We start from the raw sequence: 12037 nt of genomic DNA, 5'->3' as shown, positions 1-12037 counted from the left end.
GGGACATGTTGAAAATGTCAGTGAAGACACATGCCAGTTGGTCAGCACATGCCTGGAGCACACGTCCTGGTAATCCGTCTGGCCCCGCAGCCTTGTGGATGTTGACCTGTTTAAAGGTCTTACTCACGTCGGCTACGGAGAGCGTGACCACACAGTCATCCAGAACAGCTGATGTTCTCATGCATGCCTCAGTGTTGCTTGCCTCGAAGCGAGAATAGAAGTGGTTTAACTTCTTAAGGACAGACGTTCCGCGGAACCCCTAGCCAACAGCCAATGGCATCGCACCACTCGAAATACAAAACCAACTAAAATACCACAATTCAATTTTCTCAAACAATCAACTATTTTACACCATTTTAAAGATAAGACTCTCATTAATCTAACCACATTATCCAATTTCAAAAAGGCTTTACAGCGAAAGCAAAACATTAGATTATGTTAGGAGAGTACCCAGACAGAAATAATCAAACAGCCATTTTCAAAGCAAGCATATATGTCACAAAAAACAAAAACCACAGCTAAATGCAGCACTAACCTTTGATGATCTTCATCAGATGACACTCCTAGGACATTATGTTATACAATACATGCATGTTTTGTTCAATCAAGTTCATATTTATATCAAAAACCAGCTTTTTACATTAGCATGTTTTGTTCAGAACTAGCATACCCACCGAAAACGTCCGGTGAATTTACTAAATTACTCACGATTAACGTTCACAAAATACATAACAATTATTTTAAGAATTATAGATACAGAACTCCTTTATGCAATCGCGGTGTCAGATTTTAAAATAGCTTTTCGACAAAAGCACATTTAACTATAGTCTGAGTACATAGCTCGGACATCACGGCTAGCTTTTCAGACACTCGCCAACGTTGAGGCTCAGTAAACTCAGAATTACTATTACAAAAATTGGATTACCTTTGCTGTTCTTCGCCAGAATGCACTCCCAGGACTTCTACTTCAACAACAAATGTTGTTTTGGTCACAAATAATCCATAGTTATATTCAAATAGCTCCGTTTTGTTCGTGTGCGTTCAGGTAACTATCCGAAGGGTGACGCTCGGGCGCATTTCGTGACAAAAAAATTCAAAATGTTCCTTTACCGTACTTAGAAGCATGTCAAACGCTGTTTGTTTAAAATCAAATTTTATGCAATTTTCCTCGTAAAATAGCGATAATATTCCAACCGGCTGATGTTGTATTCATTCAAACAGGTGAAGAAAAACATGGAGTACTCTCGCGCCCGCGCATCTCCAGGCTCTGAGCCACTAGGCTGATCACTCACAAACAGAGTTCCTAAACCTTGCCCAGAGACAGCAGAGATCCCATTCCACTTTCTGGCGCCTTCAGAGAGCCTATGGAAGCCTTAGAAATTGTCACGTTACAGCAGAGATACTGTATTTTCGATAGAGAGGCAACAGAAGGACCAGAAATTGTCAGACAGGCCACTTCCTATATGGAATCTTCTCAGGTTTTGTCCTGCCATATGAGTTCTGTTATACTCACAGACACCATTCAAACAGTTTTAGAAACTTTAGAGTGTTTTCTATCCAAATATGCATATTCTAGTTTCTGGGCAATAGTAACCAGATTAAATCGGTACGTTATTTTCACCCGGCCGTGAAAATGCTGCCACCTAGCCATAACAGGTTAACTCGTCTGGTAGTCTCATGTCACTGGGCAGCTCGCGGCTGTGCTTCCCTTTGTAGTCTGTAATAGTTTGCAAGCCCTGCCACATAAGACGAGCATCAGAGCAGGTGTAGTATGATTCAATCTTAGCCCTGTATTGACACTTTGCCTGTTTGATGGTTCGTCGCAGGGCATAGCAGGATTTCTTGTAAGCTTCCGGGTTAGAGTCCCGCACCTTGAAAGTGGCAGCTCTACCCTTTAGCTCAGTGGGAATGTTGCCTGTAATCCATGGCTTCTGGTTGGGGTATGTAGGTACAGTCACTGTGGGGACGACGTCCTCGATGCACTTATTGATAAAGCCAGTGACTGATGTGGTGTACTCCTCAATGCCATCGGAAGAATCCCGGAACATGTTCCAGTCTGTGATAGCAAAACAGTCCTGTAGTTTAGCATCTGCTTCATCTGACCACTTTTTTTATAGACCGAGTCACTGGTGCTTCCTGCTATAATTTTTGCTTGTAAGCAGGAATCAGGAGGATAGAGTTGTGGTCTGATTTACCAAATGGAGGGTGAGGGAGAGCTTTGTACGCGTCTCTGTGTGTGGAGTGCAAGTGATCTAGAATTTTTGCAAAAGTTGTCAAAATATTCATTTTATAAATACAGTTAACTAAAAATACTTTAAAGTAGTTTTATGTGTAAGTAATTTACACCACTGGACTTAAAATGAACATTGTTACACATGAAAACCTGGTGTGACAATATTGAAACTGTAATGACACCTAGTGGACACCAAGAGAAACTACTCCACACACACAAACACAATAACCTTAAAACAGATGCATGCTTTATATATTGTTCTTTTTTATTAGCTAAATATGTCCAATCAAGGAGACATTTCAAAAGTCGGGAATGTAAAGCACAAACGCCTGGAAAGTTCTTCAAAAGCAGCTGTAGTGAGTGAAGTATCTTGAGGTTACCTGAAATAGATCAAAGCATATATTAAATAGAACTCAACAACATCTTCGACACAGACACAAGTTACCTGCTATATTTGGGCAACAGGATTAACACAGAGAGAACTTGGCAAAATACATTGTATGTTTCTGTAGGACGAGTGGGCTGTTGTGTACAAGTTAGCTAGAAAGATAAGTGGACAACAGGGAAGTCCAACAATGGAACAAAAAGGGCTAAAATTGTTGTGTAAAATGAGTCGGATGAATCGTTCCTTGGTGGAATACTTTTTTTTGGATAAAGATGTCTATTTGAGGAAAACCTGTTCAAGTCACGAGGATGGTGAAGAAGTGTTGGGAAAGTGGAAGTCTATTACTAGCCTGTTCAACCTCTCTTTCGTATTGTCTGAGATCACCAAAGATTGGAAAGCTGCCGCGGTCATCCCCCTCTTCAAAGGGGGAGACACTCTAGACCCAAACTGTTACAGACCTATATCCATCCTGCCCTGCCTTTCTAAAATCTTCAAAAGCCAAGTTAACAAAGCAGATCTTCAAAATCCAAGTTAACAAAAAGATCACCAACCATTTCAAATCCCACCGTACCGTCTCCACTATACAGTCTGGTTTCAGAGCTGGTCATGGGTGCACCTCAGCCACCCTCAAGGTCCTAAATGATATCATAACCGCCATCAATAAAAGACAATACTGGCCGTCTTCATCGACCTGGCCAAGGCTTTCGACTCTGTCAATCCCCACATTCTTATCGCCAGACTCATAGCCTTGGCTTCTCAAATGACTGCCTCACCTGGTTCACCAACTACTTCTCAGATAGAGTTCAGTGTGTCAAATCGTTGGGGCTGTTGTCTGGTCCTCTGGCAGTCTCTATGGGGGTGCCACAGGGTTCAATTCTCGGGTCGACTATTTTCTCTGCATATATCAATGATGTCGCTCTTTCTGCTGTTGATTCTCTGATCCACCTCTACGCAGACGACACCATTCTGTATACATCTGGCCCTTCTTTGGACACTGTGTTAACCTCTTACATCTAGACATTCCGCTAGCGGAACACCGCTCCAATATCCAATGATAGGGCGTGGCGCGAAATACAAACTCCTCGAAAATCCGAAAACTTCAATTTTTCAAACATATGACTATTTTACACCATTTTAAAGACAAGACTCTCGTTAATCTAACCACACTGTCCGATTTCAAAAAGGCTTTACAACGAAAGCAAAACATTAGATTATGTCAGCAGAGTACCCAGCCAGAAATAATCAGACACCCATTTTTCAAGCTAGCATATAATGTCACAAAAACCAAAACCACAGCTAAATGCAGCACTAACCTTTGATGATCTTCATCAGATGACATATGTTTTGTTCAATCAAGTTCATATTTATATCAAAAACCAGCTTTTTACATTAGCATGTGACGTTCAGAACTAGCATTCCCACCGAACACTTCCGATGAATTTACTAAATTACTCACGATAAACGTTCACAAAAACATAACAATTATTTTAAGAATTATAGATACAGAACTCCTTTATGCAATTTTAAAATAGCTTTTCGGTGAAAGCACATTTTGCAATATTCTGAGTAGATAGCCTGGCCATCACAGGCTAGCTTTTTTGACACCCACCAAGTTTGGCACTCACCAAACTCAGATTTACTATAAGAAAAATTCGATTACCTTTGCTGTTCTTCATCAGAATGCACTCCCAGGACTTCTACTTCATCACCCAATGTTGTTTTGGTTCCAAATAATCCATAGTTATATCCAAATAGCGGCGTTTTGTTCGTGCGTTCAAGACACTATCCGAAGGGTAACGAAGGGTGACAAGCCCGGCACGTAAAATGTCAAAATATTCCATTACAGTACTTCGAAGCATGTCAAACGCTGTTTAAAATCAATTTTGATGCTATTTTTCTCATAAAATAGCGATAATATTCCGACCGGGAGACGTCTTTTTCGTTCAAAAGACTGAAAATGTAAACATGGAGTCGTCTCGTGCACGCGCGCCCCCGTCTCATTGTTCTCAGATCGACCACTATCCAAATGCGCTACTGTTTTACAGCCAGAGACAGCAGAGTCATCATTCAACGTTCTGGCGCCTTCTGAGAGCCTATGGGAGCCTTAGAAAGTGTCACGTTACAGCAGAGATACTCTGTTTTGGATAGAGATGACAAAGAAGGCCAAGAAATGGTCAGACAGGGTACTTCCTGTACAGAATCTTCTCAGGTTTTGGCCTGCCATTTGAGTTCTGTTATCTTCTTGAGGCTACCTGGGACGTTAGCGTGCCACCTGTGGCGCACCCTATCAACAGCAGGTGCATTTCAAGAGCGGCAAATTTGAAACCAAATAAATGTACAAATTCAAATTTCTCAAACATACAACTAACTTACAGCCTTTGAAAGATAAACATCTTCTTAATCTAACCACGTTTACCGATTTCAAAAAGGTTTTACGGGGAAAGCATAAAGTTAGGTTATGTTAGGAGAGTACATTGACAATAGCGGTGTGCAATGCATTGTCGATTCAAAGACAGGCTTCACCAAAACCATACAATCAGCTAAAATTATTATGCACTAACCTTTTACAATCTCCATCAGATGACACTCCTAGGACATTATGTTAGAGAATGCATGCATTTTTAGTTCTATCAAGTTCATATTTATATCTAAAAACAGTGTTTTACTATGGAGTTGATGTTCAGGAAATCGTTTCCCTCCAATACCGGCAGTCAAGTCATGACAACAAAATAATTAATTAATATTAGAAAACATTGCTAAAATATTATATTGTCATTCAAAGAATTATAGATTTACATCTCTTGAACGCAATGGACTTGTCAGATTTTAAATTAACCTTACTGGGAAATCACACTTTGCAATAATCTGAGCACTGCGCCAGAAAAATACGCATCGCGATACAGACTAACCGCCATGTTGGAGGAATCGAAAATCGAAAATACTATATAAATAATCCATTACCTTTGATTCTCTTCATCAGATGTCACTTCCAAAGAGTCCCAGGTCCATAACGAATGTAGTTTTGTTCAAAAAAGCTCATCATTTATGTCGAAAAACCTCTGTGTTGTAGCGCATGATCTAAGCCAGCCGGACTTCACTTCACTTCAAGAACGGAAAAAATATATTTCCGTTCGTTCAAACATGTCAAACGTTGTATCGCATAAATCATTAGGGCCTTTTTTAACCAGAACATGAATAAAATTCAAGGCGGACCATTGGGTTTTCTTTTAAAACGTTTCGGAATGAGAGTACCCACCATCAAATCGCGCGCCAGGGTGAATGATGGACCATCACGTTCAATGGCTCTTATTCGGTCAGATCTCACTGTAGAAGACTCAAAACACTTTGTAAAGGCTGGGGACATCTTGTGGAAGCAATAGGAAGTGCCAGAATATACCTCACCCCCTTTGTTTTTCAATGGCATAGGCTCAAAGTCAATTCAACACATCAGGTATCCACTTCCTGTCAGAATCTGTCTCAGGGTTTTGCCTGCCAAATGAGTTCTGTTATACTCACAGACACCATTCAAACAGTTTTTGAAACTTTAGGGTGTTTTCTATCCATATATAATAAGTATATGCATATTGTAGTTACTGGGTAGGTGTAGGAGGCATTTAAAAATGGGCACATCTTTTTTCAAAAAAGTCTCAATACTGCCCCCTATACCCTAACAGGTTAACAAACATAAGTCTTGGCAAAATGTGTAGAATTGCAGGAAATTCCCTGCAATACTGCTCCATGGCAAAATTAGTCTAATTGCATGAAATGTATTATAATTGTCTATTTCACTCCACCGTCAGGAGGGAGGGGGAGGTAAAATGTTTTGCCAGTGAGGTGGGAGGCACCCCAACAATCTCAGTTAGGGCCCCCAAAAGGCATGTTAAGATCCAAATGAACATCAGAACATGGACAGAGGGAGACCTGGGACTTCATCCACAAATCATCTCACAGTAACTGCTGATCTAGGATGTGTCTATAGTCTCATTCTTGTTGTAAACTGCAAAACTGATCCGAGAGGAACACTTCTACTCTGAGACATGTGGTGGTTCATTTCTGCATTACCAAATGAGGAGAAACCAACTTCACACACCAGTCAGAGTTATACTTATAACTACATCTTTAATAATAAGAGCTTTGCAATAGCAATGACTTTCAACGATTCCCTATTTCTAATGAACCGTTGAGAGTGACAACACAACGGCTACTGAGATCTTTTATCGCAAAGATCCACCCCCCTATTCGACAAAACAAACCACAGATATTAGGAACAATTCACAAAGGAAGACTTTATAAATGAGAAAGGAGTATCCCGTAGCCAGATAGCATTCGCTATAAATAATCGTTCAGTTTGGTCCCTAAGACAAGGTTCTAATCTCGTTCCTGGTACTTCATAGCACAAAAACACCAACTCATCCAATGGCATAACTCAATTGTCAACTCTAGATTCTCCCATCTCATGTAAAACCCCTTCTTGACCCCACTCCTGGACAAGCTCACTGAGGAGAGTGAGCCTCTAGGTCATACACTATCCCAGGATAAGTGCAACATCAGAGAGGACATACAATGGTTGCAGACACTGCCATACACCTCCCCCCAATGCCAAAGGAGGGAGTGACTGGCGCACAGACATTGTGGAGACAAGTAATTGGTTCCCCATTAATCATGCCATCCCTTCACATGGTTTAAGAATAGGTAAAGACACATTCACATATGAAGACAATGTTCCATCCTGTCCTCTTCCCTTTCTGATATTCTGCATAGCACCAGGGACATGTGAACGACAAGCCTGACCTCTCCCCTCTCTGGGCCCCAGGTGACTGGGCCCCAGGTGACTGAGCCCCAGGTGACTGAGCCCCAGTGTGACTGAGCCCCAGTGTGACTGAGCCCCAGTGTGACTGAGCCCAGGTGACTGAGCCCAGGTGACTGAGCCCCAGGTGACTGAGCCCCAGGTGACTGGGCCCCAGGTGACTGAGCCCCAGTGTGACTGAGCCCAGGTGACTGAGCCCCAGGTGACTGAGCCCCAGGTGACTGGGCCCCAGGTGACTGAGCCCCAGGTGACTGAGCCCCAGGTGACTGAGCCCCAGGTGACTGAGCCCCAGGTGACTGGGCCCCAGGTGACTGAGCCCCAGGTGACTGGGCCCCAGGTGACTGAGCCCCAGGTGACTGAGCCCCAGGTGACTGAGCCCCAGGTGACTGAGCCCAAGGTGAGGGAAGAAGTGCAACTGCCAACACCAGAGTCCAAAGGGATACATTCTAATAACAAGTATATCACATCAGCATATTATGCAGATAAGACATCTTAATTATCTATGTTACCCAACTAATTCATCCACCACAGACACTCGATACGTAAGGCCCCAGGTTAGATTGAATGTTGATACGTCAGGCCCCAGGTTAGATTGAATGTTGATATGTAAGGCCCCAGGTTAGATTGAATGTTGATACGTAAGGCCCCAGGTTAGATTGAATGTTGATACGTAAGGCCCCAGGTTAGATTGAATGTTGATACGTAAGGCCCCAGGTTAGATTGAATGTTGATACGTAAGGCCCCAGGTTAGATTGAATGTTGAGATTTGGCCCCTGGGGTTGAGTGGGGTCATATGGGTATCAAACTTCATGCTAATTAATTTACCTATAGTTGACATGGAGTGGTATCTAGTGGTCTGCACTAGATAGGGTACTAGGTATTGTGCTTGGTAGTGCAGTAGTGAGGGTGCTGGGTAGGGTACTAGGTAGGGTGTCTACTGTACCTGTCCACTATGTAGGAGCAGGCCTCGTGGTTGACTGATGTTACCAAGCTATCCCTGTTTAAACTCACCCCCCCTGATGTTACCAAGCTATCCCTGTTTAAACTCACCCCCCCTGATGTTACCAAGCTATCCCTGTTTAACCTCACCCCCCCTGATGTTACCAAGCTATCCCTGTTTAAACTCACCCCCCCCTGATGTTACCAAGCTATCCCTGTTTAAACTCACCCCCCCCCCCGATGTTACCAAGCTATCCCTGTTTAAACTCACCCCGCCTGATGTTACCAAGCTATCCCTGTTTAAACTCACCCCCCCCCCCCGATGTTACCAAGCTATCCCTGTTTAAACTCCCCCCCCTGGTGTTACCAAGCTATCCCTGTTTAAACTCACCCCCCCCGATGTTACCAAGCTATCCCTGTTTAAACTCACCCCCCCCTGATGTTACCAAGCTATCCCTGTTTAAACACCCCCCCTGATGTTACCAAGCTATCCCTGTCTAAACTCCCCCCCTGATGTTACCAAGCTATCCCTGTTTAAACTCACCCCCCGCTGATGTTACCAAGCTATCCCTGTTTAAACTCACCCCCCCCGATGTTACCAAGCTATCCCTGTTTAAACTCACCCCCCCCTGATGTTACCAAGCTATCCCTGTTTAAACTCACCCCCCGATGTTACCAAGCTATCCCTGTTTAAACTCACCCCCCCCTGATGTTACCAAGCTATCCCTGTTTAAACTCACCCCCCTGATGTTACCAAGCTATCCCTGTTTAAACTCACCCCCCCTGATGTTACCAAGCTATCCCTGTTTAAACTCACCCCCCGATGTTACCAAGCTATCCCTGTTTAAACTCACCCCCCCTGATGTTACCAAGCTATCCCTGTTTAAACTCACCCCCCTGATGTTACCAAGCTATCCCTGTTTAAACTCACCCCCCCTGATGTTACCAAGCTATCCCTGTTATTGTCACTGTTTAAAACCATGTTATGAGGCACCTGCTGTCCATACTTCTTCTCTCCCCACGTCACTTCCTGAACCGCTAACAGCCAGTGAATTTGCTGCTAGGAAGAGTATGATGAAAACCAGGTATGTCACTGTGCTATAGATATTCTGTAATGTGTCTCAGGTCTCTAGCAAAAGGGATTTCATCTCAAGGAGAATGTATAAATAAAGGTTATATGAAAGAGAAATCATATGCACAGATATCTCGTTCCTAAACACTGGGACCTGCAGATCCGGAGGAGCCCGTATTAATCCTGCTGTAGGACTCACTGCGGCCAGCAATAGCAGGTCAAACAAACGACTAAAAAGGAACGAGTCACTCAGAAAAAAGAAGAATCACGACTCTCGAGTCAGTAAAAAAAAGAACAAGTAGTTTGCTAACTGCACATTAGAAGTGTACTTTGACTTGCAGTAACTCAACATGATTTAACCCTCTTCAGTACAATACGGACCAATACAACCATTATTCAACCCTCTTCAGTACAATACGGACCAATACAACCATTATTTCATCCTCTTCAGTACAATACGGACCAATACAACCATTATTCAACCCTCTTCAGTACAATACTGACCAATACAACCATTATTCAACCCTCTTCAGTACAATAGAACGATTATTCAAACCTCTTCAGTACAATACGGACCAATACAACCATTATTCAACCCTCTTCAGTACAATACAACCATTATTCAACCCTCTTCAGTACAATACGGACCAATACAACCATTATTTTAGCCTCTTCAGTACAATACGGACCAATACAACCATTATTCAACCCTCTTCAGTACAATACTGACCAATACAACCATTATTCAACCCTCTTCAGTACAATACAACCATTACTGAACCCTCTTCAGTACAATACTGACCAATACAACCATTATTTATTGTAATCAGAGGGCTGATCTAAATACTATTCATGCCAGTCTCTCTGAGTTGCACCCCCTCTTGTCCTCGGAACAGCCTCAACTTGTCGGGTCATGGACTCTACAAGGTGTTGAAAGCGTTCCACAGGGATGCTGGTCCATGTTGACTACAATCCTTCCCACAGTTGTGTCCAGTTGGCTGGATGTCCTTTGGGTGGTGGACCATTCTTGATACACACAGGAAACTGTTGTGTGTGAAAAACCCAGCAGCGTTGCAGTTCTTGACACAAACCGGTGTCCCTGTTCCCACCTCTACACCCCCCCCCCCCCCCCGATCCTCTGCACCCTGCCCTCTCCCACCAACTCAATATTTATTAAGAAAACTTAAAAACAAACGTTCTGGTCGAAGCACTGGGTGATGAAGAAAGTGTACGAGCCCAGAACCCACCACTTCAGAGAGAGGCTCCACGTTGTGGAGTGCAGAAAAGACCAGACTCAAATATCATTACGTGTTCATGTATATTAAACTGCAGCAGCTGCTGCCTAACGCCGTGCGTCTCCATTACAGTCTGTGTGCTGTGTATTATAACACAGTATATAATGTACTATTCTAGACCAGGACCATTAGTGACCCAGTGTATAACCTATTAATAGGGTACCAGTTTGGCAATGGAACATTTAGAATGAACGACTCGGTCGCGTCCATAGATACAGAACAGAAAGACTGAACTGGGTACCGAACAGAGAGACTATCACTGACTCATCTACACAGCAGTACCACATTTGGTCATACTAACTATTGAATGGATCTCTGTTACAGTATCTAGAGGGCTGACTATCTCTCTGTTACAGTATCCAGAGGACTGACTATCTCTCTGTTACAGTATCCAGAGGACTGACTATATCTCTGTTACAGTATCCAGAGGACTATTGAATGGATCTCTGTTACTGTCACGGTTGTCGTCGGTTAAGGAGGACCAAAATGCAGCAGGACTGTGTTTGTTCATCTTGAACATTTATTAACTCAAAATGAACGTACAAAAATAACAAACAAGAGACAGAACGATCAACAGACAGTCTGGCAAGGCACAAGGCTAAACACAGAACAATCTCCCACAAATACACAGACAAACACACCCAACTAATATAGGACTTCCAATCAAAGGCAACACCACACAGCTGCCTTCAATTGGAAGTCCACCCCAATTAACTCAACATAGAAATTAATCAACCAGACTACACATAGAAATACATCAACATAGACCACAACTCAAAACCCGGAAATAATAAATCAAACGCCCTCCTAACTAACACACCACCCTGAACCACATAAAACAAATACCCTCTGCCACGTCCTGACCAAACTAAAATGACAATTAACCCTTATACTGGCCAGGACGTGACAGTTACAGTATCCAGAGGACTGACTATCTCTCTGTTACAGTATCCAGAGGGCTGACTATCTCTCTGTTACAGTATCCAGAGGGCTATTGAATGGATCTCTGCTACAGTATCCAGAGGACTGACTATCTCTCTGTTACAGTATCCAGAGGACTGACTATTGAATGCATCTCTGTTACGGTATCCAGAGGACTGACTATTGAATGCATCTCTGTTACGGTATCCAGAGGACTGACTATTGAATGCATCTCTGTTACGGTATCCAGAGGACCGACTATTGAATGCATCTCTGTTACGGTATCCAGAGGACTATTGAATGCATCTCTGTTACGGTATCCAGCTCCTGAGGTTACACTCCTTGACTTTTTCCACATTATGTTGCGTTATAGCCTGAATTAATT

At 42.9% G+C, this 12037-nt stretch overlaps 1 protein-coding gene across 6 annotated transcripts in view; it reads left to right on the top strand.

The window, feature by feature from the left end:
- Positions 1-12037, top strand: part of LOC115194768 (Fc receptor-like protein 5) — a 342937-nt gene that overhangs the window by 30283 nt on the left and 300617 nt on the right. The gene's annotated exons all lie outside the window — the stretch shown is intronic.

This window comes from Salmo trutta, chromosome 5 (assembly GCF_901001165.1).
Source record: "Salmo trutta chromosome 5, fSalTru1.1, whole genome shotgun sequence".
Lineage (NCBI taxonomy): Eukaryota > Metazoa > Chordata > Actinopteri > Salmoniformes > Salmonidae > Salmo > Salmo trutta.
The sequence above is the reverse complement of the archived record's forward strand: the minus strand, read 5'-3'. Positions and strand labels throughout refer to the sequence as shown.